Raw genomic sequence first — 22,718 nt, forward strand, 5'->3', positions numbered from 1 at the left:
ACTTCCTCTCAGTCACTAAGGAAGGGGAGCACCAGGGCATTCAGTTTCATCAGGTCTTAGTGGCCTACGGAATGATCGAGGATGAGCCTGAGGGAGATCAGGGGGGAGCACACAACGTTGGACCTGAAGTGGAATAGGACGATTATGTGATAATTGATTTTGAATATGACGAATATGAACAGGAGTTAGATGAAGAGAAGGGCGTAGAGGAGGCACGTAGTGAACCCCACCTGTCGAAAGCCCCGTCAGATCCCCGCACGGTACAAACTATCTACGCTCTCTCGAGGAGGCAATTATCAGCCTCAAACTTCAACATATTACGGCCGAGGCAAGGGCTGTACGAGCCGAGCAAAGGGTAGAGGTAATCACCCAAGAGGTGGATGAACTGGCTGAACTCCTTATACGTCAGCTCGACGATTGAGTGTCGTCGTCATCTCTACTGATAGGACTTGCTCTACTACTTGCTATATAGGTTTCACCATACGAGGAACTAGTCGTATGTTTCGACAATATTATGTTACATGATCCATGTTATGTACCGTCGACTCTATGTTTAAGTGATTACACTACTCATAGAGTCGTTACGCTGCCGAACTTGAACCACTTATGTATGCTCTTTTGAGCAAATTGTCATGTATCAAAGTATGGATATTACTAGTGAAAAATATATGTAATGTTGTTATCTGTTATGTGTTGTGTATTCATGATTGTATGTTAACATGTGAAACAACTTAAGTACATGCACTACACCTAGTTTATAGGACCACAAACTCACAAAAATCTTAGGCACTCAACATCTTTTTGTTCCATGATAGAAAGATGCCTCAACGACTAACCCATGGAAACCCTGGGCCAACCCCACCCGAAGTCAACTCAGCTGCATTCCAAGCAGCTATATCTGATGCTGTCACCGCAGCCATGGCACAAATCCACCAAGGGAACAATGGGGAAGGCAATGGACAAGGGTCTGGAACAATGGGATAAATCAAGGACCTAGCAAGACATGCTCTTACAAAGATTTCACCAACGCCAAGCCACGAACTTTTAATGGCACGGGTGGAATGATAACCCTAAAAAGATGGATCGAGAAGGTGGAATCGGTATTTGAGATATGCAAATGCCCCGTGGAGATGAAAGTGAAGTTTGCTGCATGCACGTTTGTTGACCAAGCTCTCACCTGGTGGAATGAACGTGTAGAAGCCATGACTCTCCCCGTAGCTAACGCCATGCCATGCGCAGAGTTGAAAGAAATGTTGATGGCCGAGTACTTCCCGCAAGGCGAAATCCAGAAAATGGAGCAAGAGTTATGGAATCTCACAATCCGAAACTCCATAATTGATGAATATATATATATATATATATATATATATATATATATATATATATATATATATATATATATATATATATATATATATCAAGGTTTAGCGAACTGTCACTTTTATTCCCTGGCATGATTACTTCAGTGGGAAAGAAAATTGAACTATTCATCTGGGGATTACCCTCCCCAATTCAAGGAAATGTGATAGCTGCAAATCCCGAAACCTTCGACAGTGCCAAGAGGTTAGCTAAGAAACTGTATGACCACAACAAGAAGAAGGGCGAGAAGCCAGGGGAAACTGAAGGCAAAACGGAGAGTGACAATAAGAAAGGAAAGAATGACAAGAGAAAGGGGCGACAAGGCTCAAAGTCATCAAAGAAGCAACAAATAGTGACAGTCAATGTTGCAACCACCCAAGTTCCCTCCAGGTCACATGCTCCAGTCTCAGCTACTCGGAGTGCCCCTAGGCAGTATTCCAGGAATCTCCCAAAGTGCAACAAGTGCAGTCTCCATCATAATGGGGAGTGCCCCTAGGCAGTATTCCAGGAATCTCCCAAAGTTGCAATCAAAAGGGTCACACAACAAAATATTGCAGGACCTATCCTCCCCAGAACCAGCAACAAGGAAACAACAACAACAACAACAACACCAACAACAGCGACAACAATGCAAGACAAAGCCACACCTGCTATGGATGTGGAAAGACTGGGCCTTTTCGTCAAAACTGCCGCAACAACAACAACCTTGGGAATGGAGGAACAAGAAGAGTGTTGACCATGGGCGAGGGAGAAGCGGTTCAGGATCCCGCTGTTGTCACCGGTACGTTTCTCTTAAACCACTCTTATGCATGCATTCTATTTGATACCTGGCAGAACGAAGCTTTGTGAGTAATAGGTTCAAACTCTTGTTAAAAAAACAACCCCAAAAGCTCAATGAAACCTTTACGATGGAAATGGCTAATGGGAAAACATAATCCACTTGGGAAATCTACATCGTATGTACCCTGACCTTGAACCAACACATATTTCAAATAAACTTAATGCCTATTTCCATTAGGAGTATTGATGTGATTTATCGGCATGGATTGGTTAAGCCCCTACCATGCTAAAATTATGTGTCACGAGAAGGTCGTTCGCCTTCACTTCCCAAATCGTGAAACCCTAATTATATACAGAGACAAACCCAGCACGAACCTTCGCCTTATCTCGTGCATTAAGGCACAAAAGTATCTACGAAGGAAGGACTTGACGTTTCTGGCTCATATTGTGGAAAAATCCAAAGAAGAGGTCAATATTCGAGACATTCCAGTGGCTTGCGAGTTTTCGGATGTCTTTCCTGAAGATCTTCCGGGGATACCCCCATAAAGACAAGTCGAGTTATGAATTGATCTTGTGCCAGGAGATACACCCATCGCCAAATCACCCTATAGATTGGCTCCTACGTAGATGGAAGAGTTGTCCAGCCAACTCAACGAAGTTTTGGACAAAGGATTCATTCGACCCATTTTCTCACCCTGGGGAGCTCCGGTTCTCTTTGTTAATAAGAAATACGGTTCCTTTAGGATGTGTGTTGACTACAGGAAACTAAATAAGCTCACTATCAAAAATCGCTATCCCCTTCCGCGAATCGACGATCTATTTGACCAACTCCAAGGAGCAAGTTACTTCTCTAAGATAGATTTGCGATCCGGATACCACCAACTCAAAGCTTGGGAGGAGGATATCCCCAAAACCGCTTTCCGAACTCGTTATGGACATTATAAATTTGTCGTAATGCCCTTTGGTCTAACGAATGCCCCTTCCGCATTCATGGACCTAATGAGTCGAATCTTCCGACCAATCCTCAAAAACTTTGTCATCGTTTTTATTGACTATACTTTACTCTATTATCGAAGCGAAGACGAGCATAGCCGACATCTCCGACAAATCTTAGAAACCCTAGGAACCGAAATGCTATACGCAAAACTCTCTAAGTGTGAGTTCTGAATCCGTAGTGTGAACTTTTTGGGTCATGTTGTTAGCCAAGAAGGGATACACCTGGATCCTTCTAAGGTCAAAGGCATCGAAGGATGGGAGATCCCAACGATACCTACATAAATTCGTCAATTTTTAGGTCTCACTGGCTATTATAGGAGGTTCATTCAGAACTTCTCCAAAACAGCCAAGCCAAATACTTGCTTACGCAAAAGGGTGTACCCTTTGAAGGGTCAGATAAGCAAGAAATTGCATTCCGAAATTTGAAGCGAGCACTCTGCAGTGCACGGGTACTATCACTACAAGAGGGAACAGAGGACTTCGTAAACTACTGCGATGCGTAGAATCAAGGTTTAGGTTGTGTACTCATGCAGCATGGGAAGGTGATAGCTTATGCGTCCATACCACTAAAGACACATGAGGTGAATTATACCACCCATGATCTCGAATTGGGAGATGTGGTCTTCGCCTTGAAAATTTGGAGACACTACCTTTATGGTACTAAGTGCACCATTTTCACTGACCACAAGAGTCTCCAACACATTTTCAATCAAAAGTAGTTAAACATGTGTAAGGTCCTAAAAGGGATCTTACCACTCTTCAAACAATAAACACAATCGATAACAATAAAGAACAGAGTAGAAACAAGAATCTAAACAAGCTTGCACACCCTTCTATTAGCAAAAATGTCTGGTACAACTTGTGGAATGACGGAGGAAACTCTGTGGCATCAACAACCACTAAATGACCTAGCACACCTCTATTTATAATGGACCTGGGCCTGCCTTGGGTTTACGGCCGTAAACAGGCTTACGGCCGTAATCTCATAGCTGGCTGTAAACTCACAGCTAGACTACCAAAAATGTGTATTTAAACAAAAGAACCTATTACGTTGAAAGCCTAGACCAAACCATTAACTAGACCCTTCAATCTCCCCCTTGGTTTGGTGCTAGATTGAAGTTAATCTTTGTTGACCACCATCACATTTTCCTGTCCCGTTGCCCCGTTCCACATGCGCTTATTGATAATCTTGGCAACCATAGACGTGTACTCTTTTGCTGCTTGTTCAAAAAGTTCCTCGGCAACTACTATTTAGAGAGCACTCAGGTGATGAATGTCCCACCTCCCGAACTGGAACGGATCCCTTCAATCATACAGACGAGTGCACCCATTTTTAAGCTTGATAACAACAGACGCCGTAGTCTCGTCAAAAACCCAGTACTCCATGGAGCTTAGAGATCTGTTTGGGTAACTTTGAAGCATAGGGATTTGTTTGACCTGATTGGTTGCAGACCACATCACCACTTGAAGTGGATGACCATTCTTGGGATCGATGACATCAGGGTAATGCTTGATAACAAACTCAGCAGTCTTCATCGAGGGAAAACCCTTTTTTGACCTGGTCTTCTAGAAAATGTTTGAACTGAGTTGGCTGTGGATTATCCGAGGGATTTGAAAAAGGAGATCGTGATAGTTTTTGATAAATCCATCCTAGTCCATGAATTGAAGTCATGACTATCTTTGTAGAGCTCGGTGTTGCCACTCTTTCTTCGAACAATCCATATATTAAGAGGATCATGAAATCCCCAAGAAATGATCCCCGATCTATCACCGTACGTATCTCTAAAGTGAACCGCTCCAAATTCGTAACAGTAATTTTTGCTTGATCCGCAGGTACATTCTTGTCAGAACTCCTCTTGAACAAGAGTTGTCCTTTCTCAGCAGCTTCAGCTTGTCTATCACGCATGATTGCATTAACATGGGGAGCATGAATGGGCTCTTCTTCAAAACGGCTAACGAACCGCGAAGTCTGAGCGGTTGGCATCAAGGTTGTAGAACTCGTTACTCGGTACCTATTCGGCCGACTACCGAGTAGCGAGTACTCGGGAGTACTCGGGGAGTACTTGGATTTGGAAATTTGTGTAGAAATATATTTAGGGAAATTATATATGTCAAAATCATCAGATAAAATCATAAGTTGATTGAAATATATAACAAAGTTGGATACATGTGAATACACAAAAAATGAAAAACACATAATATTCTCATTTCGTGAATAATTACTGAAAATTTAAGATATATATGTAGTAATAATCACATATGTATGTGTTAAATAATAAATCATTAAGTATATTATACATATTAATAACCAAGTTGACCGAATTTCAAAACACTACTCAGTTCATAAGGGGCCGATCGGGGAGTACTCGGGATTATGTAACTCGCCTCGGAAAGGGGGGAGTAGCGAGTACTCGGAGGAGTAATCAGCCAACTCAGCGAGTTTTACAACACTGGTTGGCATGGTAACAGGAAAAGCTTGAGCATGTAAATTAATCCTATACTCATCTGCAGATGTTTGGTATTTGTCACCAAGATTACTTTCAAGCTTTTTCTTCAACTCAAAGTAACTGGAGGTCAAGAGAGTGAAATGGTCTTGAAGATCAGAAATCTGCTTTGTCTTTGTTGCCCTATCTTCTTTTAGATCAGAAAATTGAATTTTCAAATTTGTATTCTCACTCAAAATATCTTCAACTCGAATGTTGAGTTCAATGTTTTTCTGATCCAACACATTCACTATCTTCTGAAGTTTATCAATCACAGAATCATCTTCTCTTGACTGACCTTCTCTAAAAGCAATTCCTTTACCCTTAGAAGAAGGTGCAACGGTTTGTTCTTGAGCAGGATGCAAGACCAAACGCACAGAGTCCTCATCGAGATTTGTCCTTGGAGGAGACAATCATGGTGGAACAGAGGAACCACCGGTTTCAAAAATGGTGCTAGGGACTTCATGAAAAAGTTTTCTAGTTACAATAGCAGGAGTGGTAGTTGGAGTAAATGGAAAGCCTTGAGACAAGCTAGAATCCAGAGGCTCGAACCTAGAATCTCTTCATCTTCTTTTGGATGGAGGTTGCGAGGTTTGGTCTGTTGAGTGATCACCTTGAAGTGGTTCAGATGAAGGTGAGACAATGTCAATGGGAGGAATCCCTGACACTGTCACCATTGGAATTTTAGAGACAACCACTTGTTCTGTAGTTATGGGTGTTGATTCGAGAGCATCATCTGTATCCCTACTCTTTGTTGCCATGTGAGCAACAACACTGAGATTATCAAGTAGCGATTTGAGGTTGACATTCGCCAGGAAGTCATCATTAGTTCCAAAATTAGTTGGAATCTCATATCTATCGAATCCGATAAGGTCAAGCTCTTCATATTTGTTAGGATCAGCAGTATTCTTGGAAGACCCTTCATTGTAATCTGCTTCAACTTGGACTGTTTGTAGGTCATGCTCCTCAGCTATTGACACAACAGGAGCAACCATCTCTTCTCCTTCTTGATCTGACACGGTGATCACATCTCCTTCCGAGATCACCTTTTCTGACAAAGTGTGCTCTGATGATATCTTATATGAAGATTCGTGCAACTCGGTTGCTTCATTCGGCTCAGCGAATCGTCCGAATTTAACCAATGGATATAGTCCTTGAAAGATCACCTTCCCTTTGCGGTTTTGTTTAATGAGCCCAATAGTGTGAGGGCCCAAGGACTTCATATCGAGCGTTTCTCCCTCCTTTACCAAGTTAGGAAATTGTTTATTGATGAAGAGTTGAACAAACCGAGGGTACATTAGGAAGGTATCCCGAGTGGTGGCATTAATGTTGACCACAAACTCGTCTAGGATAAACCTTGAAAAGTTGAAGCCAGTCCCCACAAGAAGAGAAACAATAGTGCCAGTGTTTCGCAGGGATATTTCATCTGCACCGGACCTTCTGTTGGAGATGCAGCTCACGAACACGTGTGCTAGAAATCTACAATAGGGCTGCAGAAGCTTCTCCATAGTAGGAGGAGAATCACCTTCATACCCCATCTTCTTTAATATCTTCTGAGCATCTTCAGTACCAATCTCTGTGGGAAACCTCGGAAGGTCATTGATCATCAATGTTTCTCTGATGAACTGCTCATTGATCATAATATTGCATCCTTGAATAGTTGCCTCCATAGTCACAGCTCCATCGTCATCTCTTGTCATTTTGGCAGTCTGCCAGAACTCGCGTATGATTTTCTGATAGACAGTTCTGTTCATAGTAATGGAAGAGGCCAAGCAGCAATCTCGTAATCCATGAATCATTGATTTGAAGTCCATATTCGCCACTAGAGGATCAGCAAGAACCATCCCCAGGTTGTACATATCTGCAAATTTTAATGCCGCCATTTTATCTGCACTAAAACACACCACGTAAGACAAGAGAGAAATTTGATAAAATAATATTTTAAATGATTTAATTTCGAGCCCAAAAGAGAATTATCAGTCAAAGGGGAGTTTACGGTCAATGGGGGATTGCGGCCGTAAACTCGTGACCGTAAGCCTGTGGCCCTAAAAAGAGTTTACGGTCGTAAGCTCTTCACGACCGTAAGCTTGGGCCGTAAACTCCGACAAACCCTTACTCATCGATTTTAGGCTCAAAACTCGTTTAATCTATGAAATAAACACATATCCATGGTCGAAAATATGACACCTTCGAAGTTATCGGAGCAATTTCACAAAAAAAAACGAGAAAAAAATATCGAACAGGGAGAGAGAGAGAGAGAGAGAGAGAGAGAGAGGTGGAGAGTTTGTGGCCAGAAATGGTAGAACGAGGGTGATTCCGACTGTAAACTCTATTTATACCCTCAATCCTTTTACCTGCTGACTCCACAATGTAAGGTACAGTCCAAGATTTTCAAAGAATTTCAAAAACAAAACTTTTTGAGGATTAAAATTAAAAGTAAAATAAAATAAAGTAAAATAAAATTAATTTGAAAAGTTTAAAAATTAAAAATTAACAATTAAATTTTAACAATTAACAAAATAAAATGAAAAATTATAAATAAAAACAAAATAAAATAAAATAAAATCAAGTATACAACAAAAATTTAATTACTGAGAATAAATTTGTGACATTGGGATCAAAGTTGTTGGACAATCCTATTCCCCTTGTCGGTACCCTTATTTTCACGTCTTCCTCTGATCGATCGCCAGTACTGTGGTCCACTTAAGCACGAAACATTTGTGATAGAATTTGGACAATTTACCAATGACATTATATTTTTAGCCCTTATTTTTAAATAAATTTCCTTGTGACCATTCAACTGACTACAACCATAGATATTGGTTTCCACCTAAATTGACCAACGAGATCTACAGAAAATCAGTATGTGTTCAATTTTTAATTGTACTAGAACGTGCTTCCCACTTCCTGATATGCTTCAGCCATCAAGGACTTCCAGAATACTCCTTACACCGAGTGAGCAGAAAATTATTAACAGAGAAAATAGATTCAGAATGCATATGTTATACATCCAGGTCAGATCTCTTTCAATCACGCAGAGGATGAAACATATCAGTAACTGAAGTTTTTAGAGGGATTGAGAAGAGAATGATGCATATAACGTGTACTAGGTCGGATTATGAGTCACGCAGAAGAGACAATATGTGGCTAACAGATAGAAAGAATTGCATAGAGAGAAGATGCAGAGAGATAGAGTTGCATATGTTACAGTCCAGGTCGGATCTCTGGATCACGCAGAGGAGGTAACATATGACTAACAGAAAGAAAGCAAGAAAATAACCTTCTATAGACCTAGTTTATCGGTATTCCCCTGTCACCCCATCAAAACCATAATTAAGGACAGAATCCGCACATCGAGGAAACGTTAATCCACAGTTCTAGATACGGGTTCTTTTAATGTGACCGATAGATTGTCATGTATATCTCCTTGCTCAACCTATCCGAGCAACGTAATGTCAAGCTAAACGTATTTAACTAGGTCAATTTTTGTCAAGTCAATTCCTTAAGTTTAACTCTTCCTAGTCAAGTCTATTTAAAATCTTTCGTGCCTACCAGCGCATCGAGCACAGAGCGTAGACAATTCAATTTACGTAAGTTACGCATATTCAGATTGCCCGTTATCACTTGCTAATATCATTTCCCGTCACAACACCTACAACCAAAACTGTCAACAATTTTTTTTAATTTTCTGGATTTTTATTGTTTTCGGATTTTTTGAAAATTTCTCCCCCAAAATTTGTGCATGGGTGAGAATGAAAATAAAATGAAATAAGATGCGCAAATTTAAACTAACCTACCTACAAAAACAAAGTAAATTAAAAAAATTAAGGAGAATTAAGAAAACTAAAAAAATAAAACATAAAATATTAATCCTCAAAACGAATCATTTTCAGAAAACCCACAAGCACATCGAAGCGAGCTTTGTTAAAAGGCTAAGTGAACAGATCCGCCACATTATTAGCAGTGCGAACCTATTCCAGCCGGATAAGTGAATGTTCATAACAATCTCTGATGAAATGAATTTTAATATCGATGTGCTTGGTTTTAGAATGTTGGACAAAATTTTTGGCAATTTGAATTGCGGCCTCATTATCACAGTAAATGGGGGTTTCTAAGTAATTCAAACCATAGTGCAACAGCTGATGTTGGATCCAGATCACTTGAGAACAACAGGCAGATGCAGCAACGTATTCCGCCTCCGTTGTTGAGGTTGAGACAGTGTGTTGCTTCTTGCACTGCCATGAGACTAGCCTGTCACCAAGGTATTGACACCCTCCTGACGTAGATTTCCTATGAAGCTCACAGCCTCCATAATTACTGTTAGCAAAAGCATATAAATCAAATTTAGAATTCTTTGGATACCAAAGACCGAATTTTGGGCTGCCTTTGATTTACCGAAAAATTCTTTTGACAGCAATAAGATGTGATCCGATCATCGATTTGTTGAGAGTCTGATCTACGAAATCACCATCAGTATCTGCAGTCAGAAGAGGTCTTTTAGTCATTGGCGTCGATGAAAATTTAGCGTCGTGAAACCCAAACTTCTCAAGAATATCCTCCTTATACTTGGCTTGATGTAGCAGGATTCTGGTTGAATTTTCTTTGACCTGAAGCTCCAAAAACATGGTCATTTCCCCCAACAAACTCATTTCAAACCTCTTTTTCATAACACCTTCGAATTCCTTGCAAAGCTGCAGACTGGTCGACCCAAAAGTAATGCCGTCTACATAGATTTGAACCAGAATCTGATCATTACCGACATGCTTGATAAACAAAGTTTGATCAATAGTGCCACGAGAGTATCCATGCTTGAGCAAGTGCTTTGTTAGAGTCGCATACGACGCTCAAGGAGCTTGATGTAACCCACACAATGCCTTGGCCAACTTGTAGACATGATTAGGAAACTTCGAATCAACGAACCCAGGGGGCTTATCGACGTAGATTTCTTCCATCACCTTGCCATACAAGAAGGCTGTCTTGACGTCCATTTGGTAAATGGTGAAGTTGATGTAAGAAGCATATGCAAGGAAGATGCGAATAGCCTCCAAGCGAGCTACTGGAGCATAAACTTTAGTGTAATCAAGACCCTCGACTTGTCAAAACCCGCGAACTACCAATCTAGCTTTATTTCGCACTATAACACCTGAATCATCCTGCTTGTTTCGATAGACCCATCGTGTGTCGAGAGACTTTTTGCCCTTTGGCAACTTAACCAACTTCCAAACCCCGAGTTTTTCAAATTGATGTAATTCTTCATGCATTTCATCTACCCATCTGGGCTCATTCAGAGCCATTTCAACATTCTTGGGCTCTATTTGAGAGATAAAGCAAGAGTAAAGACATGTATTGACATCTCCACTCTGACTTCTGGTTTTAACGTCGTCTCCCAACTGACCAATGATGTTTTCGATCGGATGACCGCGTTAAATCCTTGAGGGTATCTCTTGGCTGATATCATTAAGCGAGACAGGAAGAGTGTGAATATTGACACCTCCTTCATTTGTTGATTAAGCCGCGCTAGACGGTTCTGCTACAAACTCAATTGAAATGTTTTCAGGAAAGAGTAGTTCCATAAAGGTTGAGGTAACAGCGGAAGCATCTTTAGACATGAACTCTCTTTCTATAGGAGTGAGTGGCATAGTTTCAGCATCAGGAGTGTCATTCTGAGCTTGAGATTTTAGACTATCAGATTCTACAGATGACTCCCCCTCAGGCGAAGCAAAGGACTCCCCCTAATGCGAAGTAGAGGACTCCCCCTCAGGATGTGATGAGGATATCGTTGGAGGTCTGTAGACAACTTCTTCGTCTTCGTCTTCAGCAACATTCTTCGAAACCGAGACGGATCCAGGTGAGCTACCCAAAAACACATTTATGGTTTTGAAAAGCGATGTGTAATCAAACAACCAATATAGACCCACTCGAGCATCAGTCTCATTTTCTACCAACCAGCGCACGTCATAAGATTCCACAATCTTCTTTCTATTCTTATTGTAGACCCTATAAGCGGTGCGAGCAGCATACCCTTCGAAGTAACTATAATCAACTTTGGCATTAAACTTCGGGTTGGTCTCTAGGTGAAAAAGGGTGCAAGGGTAGCCAAATTGATGAGAATTGTTATCGAGAATTAAGATGCGAAACAATTGATTTGAATGATGAATGATAAAGAACACACAAAGTAAATATTAATCAGATCTCATTTTATTAAGACTGATTACAGAATAAGCTGAAGAGAGTTTTTGTGTTTCGATCTCATATTCTCTACTTCAAGCCTATGTCCCTATTTATAGGGAACTTAAAAAAAGTATACTAAGTCATATACAGTGAAACTTCGCATGCTATACTTCGCATTTAAAATAGACTTAGTAAAATACATACAAAATGCGAATCATTACAAAACAAACTATTCGACTTTTACACCTAACATCTACATTCTCCCCCTTTGTAAACAGTCGATACAATTCAACTTAACAGCTTTTGAATTGCAGAATGAATCGTTCTTCGCACCTCTCCATACCAGGAGATCACCTTCTTCAAGTCCTTCTTGTCGCCTTCGTTGTTTTTCTTGCAATTATTCATACGTACAATGAAGTGCATATATTGCGAAGAATTGTATCTTTCGATCTCTGAAGCTTTGAACAAGAACTTCTTCGGTTTGCCCTTAGTGTCTCTTCCCGAAAACAACATGCCGAATGGTTTAAGGCAAATCTCACCCACTACATACTTCGACAATGCTGATTGTGTCAAAGTATCTTCCCATGGAACCTTCACTTCTCTTCCAAGCACATTCGCCAACTCCTCATCAGTCAGTGCAAGACAATCGAAGTAGTTGTCGATGTAAGTCTTCACATGTGCGAACCCGACTTTGAAAACCTCAGTCTCTGAGCCTTTAAGTTTGTTCTCTTCCATCTGCTTCAGAATCAAAGCTACTTGAATAAGTTCGTTGCAGTTCATCAATGGGAAGTCAGCAATAGTGAAGTCATATTGTTTGTTGTCTGCCCTAATGACAAAATATCGAAAGTTCTGAAGCATGTCTTCGAACAGAACATCTTTCTTTATCGTGAGCACCTTCTTGATCTTCATCAGGGACCAGACTTCGTCAGGATTCTTCGCAAGAACAGCATGAAATCTGATTTTCATGTGAGTGTAATCATCTGGATTATCAAATTTCTCACTGATCTTGTATTGTGCAGTGATGACCAGCATTTTGTTTATAGGAAAGTCCAGCTGATAGTGATCTGAGTTCGCAATGTCGTAACTTCGTTTCGGCTTCTTCTCGAACTAGTACATCTCCCTTCCTACTACTTTAGACTCTATCGTTTCGTAAGAGTAAAGCTTCGCAGGATCGCCTTTGTTCATTGAGGGAGGATCACTTGCACGTTGTCGCATTATGCTCTGGACCTGTCTCATCCATTCCAGTTCAGCTTCAGCATCAGCTTTTATCTCCTCTTTCGATTTTTCATAAAGAATGCCCTTTCCCTTCTCTGATACATCCTTCTGAGGTTGAGAACTCGAACCTCCTTTGTTTCCTCCAATAACAAATCCCTTAGAAATTGTTTTTGTAGTTATTGTTGTTGAAGAAATCGGTTTGGTAGGGATTGGAAGAGTTGCAATCAGTTGAGTTGAGATAAGCTTCCCCACTGTTTTCGCATCAGCTTCTTTACTTCGACTCTTCTCTCCCCCTTGCGCCCCTGTGAAAACAGGTGGAGCACCCTTCGGAAGTAAAGAACTGAAGTTTGATATCGGAGCTAGAGCCTTCTGAATGGCTTGTTCTAAAGTTTTAATCTTTAGAGACAAGAATTCTGGAGTAAGGATTTGCGAAGTAGAAGACTGCGAAACTGCTGACTTGAGCTCCGTGACCAATTTGATCAGGAGATCAAACTTCTCCATGGTAGCAGCGTTTTGATTATCAGCAACAGGAATGTTGTTGAGGTTGTGGAGTTGAGACAAAATTTCCCCAATCTGCTTGTGAAGATCTTCCTGTCTTGTATTCACTGCTTGAAGATCCTTCGCAATGTGAGACTTCAACTCCTGAATTTTGAAGTTAACATCTTCACGAACTTTCTTTACATCCTGGATAAAGAGAAGATGTCTTTCTTTGTTTGCAGCTTTAAGATCTTTAAGGGTAGTCGTGAAATTATTCCTTTGTGCTTGCAGTCTGAGTTCGTTATTTTTGTCGGACTGATCGACTTTCTCCATAATTCGTTTCTCAGCCCCTTTTATCATCACGTCCACCTCCATGGCTGAGATTGAAGACATTCTCCCAGAATCAGCTTGGGATTGAATGATAGCCTTCAACTTTTTATTGAGAATCTTGAATTGCTTTCCTGTCATCAGCATGTGATCAGGAATATCTTCTTCATCAGAATCAAATAAAATGTCATCAAGGACACCACCAAAAGCACCTCCTTCGACTTCTGAATCTGACATTTGTTGCGAAGGTATAGGATTTTCAGGTGATTGGGATGGGAAAAGGGAGGTGAATGGGTTATGAAGGGCATGGTCGAATATGGATGAAGTGGTGGTGATGGGTGGAGTGGTTGCAACACTCGGGATAGGTGCCCCCGTATCAGATACATTGACAACCGTATCCGAAATAGGTACCTCCTCAGTAATTGATTTGGTAAGAGCTATTTCGAGTAGTTGGGTTTGAGAAATAATTGGTGAAATTTGCGAAGGTTGAGAAATAGGTAGAGAAACGGTTACCATGGTTGTGATAGGTAGAGAAATAGGTGGAGTTTCAGGGACAACTTTGTCGTCTGATGATTCATTGCAAATCACCATCTTCCTCTTCTTTCCCAGTGTTCGTTGCATATTCTTCGCAACGTCTTCCGCCCTTTGTCTTTTCTTCCCAGGAGAAACGGGTGCAGGAATGCTGCGAATAGTAACTCCCTTACTACTCACCTCCGACTTGAGAATTTGTTTTAACACTCCGGATTTGGAGGGTAAAACATCTTTCTTCACCTCTTCTTTTTGAACAGTTGGTGAAGGTGAACCCTTCGCAGGTTTCTTACTCCCCTTCTTCTTTTTTGATGGAGAAGCAACATCAGGTAAGACACCCGACTGATCAGCTGTGTCTATGTTTCGCAAATACCTCACCAACACTTTGTGAGTGGGAGACACTTTGCGAAGCATCGCATCCGGAATGCGAGCTATCCTGGTGAATATGGCTTCATCATCTTCTACCACTTTTGGAAATTGGTAAAGTGATAACTCAGCCACTTCGACATCTGCTACGACCGGAATTGCTTCTTTTTCGTATACTTTCTCCAAGATCAGACTCCAGTACCTAGCACAGGATATCCCCTTCTCCGAATTCGTGTTTTCAAGACTTTTTACGAATTCCTTCCACAGTTGAGTCGCGTAGTCAACGTTGATGTCATAGTATAGACCCATTACCATGGCATACACTTCGACTCTTCCTCTGTCTAGACCAACAGATCTTCCTGTAAGACACCTGAGGAAAATTCCAAATACAGGGCAATCCCGACTTCCGGAAATCACTTATCTTCTCCAACTCCGGCTGATTGCCCATCTCGTTAAACATGTGGATAATCTGGGAGTTGACCGGTTTCACAAAAGGTGGGTTGTTGGGAATCTCCAAGAACTCCACGAACAAGTTTTGGACAGTTTCACCCTCTTGTTGTTGACGAGGTTGAAGGTAATCACATCCGCCGTGTGATTGTAGGAAGCCGTGGATGCAACACGGGATAACCAGATCATCGGAACTGGGAAGGATCGGAACATGGTAGTTGACAACGGTGATCGTTTCAAAGCCACAATGAGCATCTTCAATTCTTCTGGGTAAGCGGATACATTGGGATCAACCTGATAGTTTGTGCTCTGAATCTTCATGAGGGATTGAGAAAGGACCTCATCAGTGTTTGAGTTTGTGACTGCCATTGTAGGGTTTGAAAGAAATTTGAAGTATAGGATCAAGATGAAAGCTTTGAAGGTTTGTGAGAATTCTTGTTTGCGTAACCGTACACAGTGTTCTTCATGCCCCTTTTATAGGTTACTCAAACTTTGATTTGAAATTAAAGCGGGATGCATTTAATGTAATCCGATGTGGCACCTTGAATCTTGGATCATCGCTGTAAAAGAGTACTATGCTGCAAAAAGTAACTGTCACATCTCCTCGAAAACCGAATAGAATACCAACCATTTTTAGTAGACAGCCTGTCAAGTAACCGTTATAGAATGCGAACCGATAAAACCCTTTGCATGGAAGCAAGGCTCTTTCACTTTTGGGATTTAAAGCGAAGTCATATGCCAGACTTGCGAAATCATCAGTCTGAGTTGGTTTTACTCAGAACCTCAAGGATTTCGTGTGTGCAATGTGCCAATGAAATAAGATAAGAATCAAGAAATTTTTGGAATGTAGTGATGTCAAAAAGTTAATTTGACATGAATGCAGTAAAACCCCAGGCAAAGGTTGCTTCGTTAATTATCAAGAGAGATAATCAACAGCTTGTGTAGTTTCCCGTGAAGTACAATCGAATACTTGTAAAGAAGTTTCAAAGGGCTTCTTTTAAAAGTCATTTTGGGTTGGTTTGAAATTTCATTACATATCAACCTTAACATAAGGTGAGAAATTGTAAATGAAATTACTTGTTTGACCAGTGTAGTCAGTGACAAGTTGGCTTGTGAAATTTTTTTTTTTATCATGACAAGAATTTGCGAATGAAACTTACACTGAAATCATATTCAAGAAAAAAAAATTGGATCTTGTTGGGTAACAAATATTCTTGGTTGTAAATATTTGATCAAGACCACGCATGCGAATTGAATATGATTTGAAGTTTCGAAATTTTTGATACTGAAACAAAGGTTTCGTAAAAATCTGGAACAAAGTTCCCCGTCAATTCCTTAAAGGTGTATGATTTTTGGGTTTCACTTCCATCACGGTCTCATGATGTTAGATCTTAAACACAGAGTTTTGATTTGTCTAGGTTTTGATTAGTTTTACCAAAGACGTCAAGGAAAAATCTTTTTCAAAATTTTTTTTGGATTTGAGAACATTTTGGTTTAAAAAGATTGGATAAGAAGCAAATTGTACCTCTGTTATTATGTGGACAAAACAGAAAACTCTTAACTCATTTTGAGAAGAGTAAGGTAGCTCTTGTTGATTTATGCAAATACAAGCCTTGTTGGGTAGAAATGTTCATGAGATAATTTCATCAAGGCTTTCATTTTTCACACATAGAATCATTCGAGGCTTGAGGTCTACATACAACAGCATGCTTCTAGGGACATCCTAACTAGTTAGTAAAAAAAATTTAATACCTTCCCATAGAAACATAAATGTATGACCTCTTCGCATTGTAGCCCTGTTTTAAATTCTCAACACACAGTTTAAAGAACAAAAAAAAATATTTTTGTGATTTTGAAAATTTTCAAAAAAAAAAACAAAAGAACAAAACAAATAAACTCTTTTTGTATTTTTGATTTTTCAAATTTAAAGAAAAAAATGAAATCTTTTTGGGTTTTTAAATTTTTCATAACTAAAACAGTAAACGTAAACCTTACCATAGTATTTTGGAACCAGATGCGAAAAACTGTGGTTGCGAAGCCATGCGAAGCGTTCTAAATGAACAGTAACCTCTGAATGATTTCGACTCTTAGCTGTTGAACAAAGCTTTTACTTTTGTGTTGACAAAATTGAATTCGCATTAATCATCCCCAAACCTGCTAAAATTCGAACAAAGGATTTTTCATCAAGAGGTTTTGTAAAAATATCAGCAAGTTGTTCAGTTGTTTTGACAAAATGAATTTCAATATTCCCATCTTCCACATGATCTTTAATAAAATGATATCGAAAAGCAATGTGTTTTGTCTTTGAATGTTGTACTGGATTGTGACAAATGCGAATTGCACTTTGCGAATCACAATACAAAGGAATCTTTTTCATGTTTATTGCATAATCACGAAGTTGACTTTGAATCCAGATAATTTGCGAAGTATAAGCAGCTGCAGATATGTATTCTGCCCCAGCGGTTGATATAGCCACACAAGTCTGTTTCTTTGATTGCCAACTCACTAACTTTCCATCCAAAAGTTGACATCCACCAGTTGTACTTTTTCTGTCCAAAGTACATCCTCCTAGATCTGAGTCTGAAAAAGCTTGAATGAAAAATCCTATTTTCGTAGGATACCATAGTCCTAAAGAAACAGTTCCCTTGAGATATCGAAAAATATTTTTCACTGCAATCAAATGAGGCTCTCTTGGATTAGCTTGAAATCTAGCACAACAACAAACCGAAAACATAATATCAGGTCTACTTGCTGTTAAGTACAATAAAGACCCTATCATGCTACGATACAGTGTCAGATCAACAGCAGGAGCATCTAACGAAGGAGTTAGTCTTGTTCCTACTGCCATAGGTACTCTGAGCTTTGTGCTATTTAGCATTCCAAACTTTTCAAGCAAGTTCTTCATATATTTTTCTTGAGTGATTAAGATTCCTTCTCTGTTCTGCCTTATATTTAAACCAAGAAAATTATTAATTTTTCCCATCATGCTCATTTCAAACTGACTTTTCATTAAATCTTCAAATTCAATTGACAATGTTGGATCAGTTGAACCAAATATAATATCATCAACATAAATTTGAACAAGCATTAGATGACACCCAACTTTCTTGCGAAATAATGTGGGGTCAACTGATCCTTGTTTAAATTTAGATTGTTTCAAAAATTTGTAAGTGTTGCGTACCAGGCCCTTGGTGCTTGTTTTAACCCATATACAGCTTTGTCAAGGATATACACATGATCAGGATACTCACTGTTTACAAACCCTGGTGGTTGTTCAACATACACTGATTCTTCGAGTTTTCCATTTAAGAATGCACATTTAACATCCATTTGATAAACATCAAAGTCTTTGTGAGCTGCATAGGCTAAAAATATGCAAACTGCTTCAAGTCTTGCAACAGGTGCAAATGTTTCTTCATAGTCAATGCCTTCTTGTTGCGAATAACCTTTTACTACCAGTCTTGCTTTATTTCAAATAATATTTCCATCTTTGTTGGTTTTGTTTTTGAAAATCCATTTTAATCCAACAATTGAAACATCAGAGGGTTTAGAGACTAATCTCCAAACCTTGTTTCGTTCAAATTCTGCCAATTCAGATGGCATAGCAACAACCCAATCTGAGTGTTCCATATCATTCTTGACAGTTTTTGGTTCTATTTTCGAAATAAAAACATTAAACATGCAAAGTTCTTGGTTCGCATTCAGTACCTCATTTTTCGCACGAAGATGAGCTCTAGTCAACACACCTTCTTGTAGATTTCCAATTACCTGTTCTTTTGGATGATTTCTTGTCCATTTCTCGAGTGGTGGAAAATTTGGATCAAATTCTAATGGTGCATCTTCAAACATATTTTCATTTTCAGATCCTGCAACAGAAAAATTTTCATTAACTTCATGAAATTCGTCATTATTATCAAGATTAATTGTCTCTGTTTCATCATGCTCCCCCTCAACATGATCTATATCTTGATATTCTTGTCGATTTTGTAAATGCTCCCCCTCAACTTGATGTTCTAATTGATTTTGCGAAGGCTCCCCCTCAACTTGATGTTCTAGTTGATTTTGCGAAGGCTCCCCCTCAACTGGATGTTCTTGTTCCTTGTGAATATCTGATGTGCTTTCACAAGTTATCGTTGATTCATCAGTATGTTTTGAAGATTCTGATGTTTGATTATCAGGAGCATTACTTTCTGCATCAATGGCCCTTTCAGGAATCCCAAAAATCAAGTCATAATCAAAATCATTGATTTCGGAATTATCAATTGGATTATGTGAATCTACAAGTATTGATTTATTCTCAAATTTACTATCAATCTGTTTAAGATAGTAATCATCAAATGTTAAATTGAACGTTTCTTCAATTTTTCTTGTTCGTTTGTTTAACACTCTGTATGCAACTGAATTCTGTGAATATCCTAAAAAGATGCCTTCATCAGCTTTAGCTTGAAACTTGAACAAATTATCTTTTAGATTCATGATAAAGCACCTGCAACCAAAAACATGAAAGAATTTTACATTAGGTTTCCGATTATTGATAATTTCATATGGAGTAACATTAAATCTTCGATGAATGAATGATCGATTTTGAGTAAAACATGCTGTGGACACAGCTTCTGCCCAAAGATATTGAGGTAGATTCGCATATGTCAACATTGTTCTGGCAGCTTCGCATAGAGATCGATTTCTTCTTTCAACTACACCATTCTGTTGTGATGTATACGGTGATGAAAAATTATGCGAAATGCCTTTGCTTGTGAGAAAACTTTCAAGAGTTTAATTTTTAAACTCAGAACCATTATCACTTTTAATTTTTCGCACATTCTTCTTCAGACTAACTTCAATCTTTTTGATAAAATCAATCATCGTCTGAGCAACTTCAGATTTCAACCTGAGAAAAAACACCCACGTGAATCTAGAGAAATCATCTACAACAACTAAAATATACCGCTTTTTGTTTATTGTTGCAACAGTTGATGGTCCACATAGATCAATGTGAAAAAGTTCCAATGGCTCTACTATTTTTGAATCTATCACAATCGGATGGCCCTTTCGATGTTGTTTTCCTTGTTCGCAAGCTGCACACAAAGTATCATTATCAAATTTCAGTACAGGCAATCCTCGAACTAAATCTTCAGTTACTAGTTTATTTATATTTCGAAAGTTCAAGTGTGACAATCTTCTATGCTAAAGCCAACTAAGATCGTTTGATGCTTTTGATAGTAAACACACAGCTGGTTTTCCCACAATTGGTTTGATGTCCGGTGTAAACATATCACCATATCTTTTGGATTTGAGGAGTATTTCATTCGTCTTGACATTTGAAATGATACTACCTTCTTCATTGAATACAAATTGATTTCTAGTACCCACAACAAGTTGTGATACACTTATCAAATTATGTTGAAGTCCTTCAACATATGCCACTCTGTTGACTGTGAAGTTTCCATTTGTGACTTTCCCATAACCTTTCACTTGACACTTGTGATTATTTCCAAATTTGACAACTCCAGCATTTTCCAAGCTTCTGTAATCTCGCAAATTTTCTTTCCTTCCAGTCATGTGACGAGAGCAACCACTATCAATGTACCATTTCTTGTCATATTGCTCGTCACATATCACCTGCATTTATTGAAAAAATTTAGGAACCCAAGACTTTTTGGGTCCATCATTAGTAGAATGAAAAAAAAATTTGGAATTTAAGAACCATGTTTTCACTTTGTTTGTGACCGAATCAATTATATCAACATCATCAGTTCTAGATTTTGAAATATAATCATTCAATAATTTTGGATTTCCATTAATTGTAATCTTATCCTTCACAACATTCGCATTTTTGATAACTGGTGTCCATTTTTGAACTGGAATTTGCGAATTATTAGATGATGTACTCTCAGTTGAAGAATTATTTGTGTACTTATCAAATGCACTTTTGATTTGTTCTTCTGAAAATTTTCCATTTTGATATTTCTTTCCTTTTCCTTCAAACCAATGATTAAAAGTTCTAACATCAGATTTTCCTTTTGTATATGAAACTTTGTTTGGTTTTGATATTCAAGGATTTGGAAAATTTGGTTGTTTTGGTGAAAATTTCTTTTTGACTTGAGTTGATTTGTTCAAACTTGAAGAAGTATTTGTGAATTTGCCAACATTTTGAAACTTTTGATTATTTGCAAATTTTTGCGAATTCTCAAATTTTCGATTGTTGTCATATTTGCGAACATATGGAACCTTGTCAACAGAGTTGATTTGTTTATGAAAACTTGTTGAAGTTTTTGATATTTGCTCTTTTTCATCTTTTGATTTTTCATTAGACACTACTTGCCAGAATATTGCTTTTCTTGCTTTTCTTTTTGAAACATTATTTTCTGTTGAAAAATTTCCAACCATCAATTTGAATTCATGAGAATTTAGTTTCACTTCAACGTCTGATTTTTCATCTTTTTCAAAAACTTTGTTTGATTTTTCACCTTTAACCACTCATTTTTGTGTTGATTTTTGTTTTTGAAACACATAAGGATTTTTGGTTAAATTGTTTTCTTCTGTGCTTTGATTTGCGAAAAAACCTTCAGTTGTGGACTTTTGATTATCTTTTTCAATCATTTTATTAAAATCAGGATGAACTTTCTCAGCATTTCCAGTAGTGACAAAAATTTGATTTGGGAAAATTTTGTTATCAGTACATACAAAATTTGGATATACCACAGTGTTGGTTTCCAAATAATGTGCGTCTTTATCATTTAAAATTTTATCAAATTCTTTTGTATTTTCAAACACTTGATCAACAACAATCCTTTGAGGTGTTTCAGTTGAAACTTTCTTTTCTTCTTTATTTACATCTGTGTCATCAGATTTCCAACTTTCAACTTCCACATTATCAAACATACAATGTTGCGAAGTCGAAGGTTTATCAATTTCATCCTCTACTATTGAATCAACTATTATTTCTTTACCTTTGATCTTAGATGTGGTATTAATGATTGACAATTGAGAACAATCAATCTCTTCTTCCTCTTCTATCTCACTGATTTCACTCACATTATCAGAATTTTCATCAATATCAGCATAATTCAATTGTGAGGCAAGCATTGAATTTTCAGTTTTCTTTATGATTTTCACTTGTTCACTCTTTGTCAAACTTTCATTGACAATGTTAACCAATTCATCAGCATTCAGAAATTCATCAATTTTGACAATACCATATGCATATCTATCATCAGGTATTTTGTCAAATTGAGCAATTGTGCTTTCGCAATCATAAGAAACAACATCAACTTTTTCACGTTCATACTCAAGAAAAGGTAAAAGTTTTCTATGTTGTTCTTTGCTAATATCAGAAGAATGATGTAAAGCTGTTAATTTTGCATACAGTCGTTTTGCAGAATTACAATATATGTTTCTCTGTGCTAGTAATAACCTAACATCATTAGTAAGATTATTCCTATCACAGTCTATATTTTTGACTTGCAATTCTAATTTTTCAACTCTGCTCTTCTTTATTTCTAACTCTCTTCGTGTCTCACTAAGTTGCACATTTAATTTCTTAGCTTCATTACTAGCAGACACAATAAC

Source organism: Lactuca sativa, chromosome 4, assembly GCF_002870075.4.
Source record: "Lactuca sativa cultivar Salinas chromosome 4, Lsat_Salinas_v11, whole genome shotgun sequence".
Classification (NCBI taxonomy): Eukaryota; Viridiplantae; Streptophyta; class Magnoliopsida; order Asterales; family Asteraceae; genus Lactuca; species Lactuca sativa.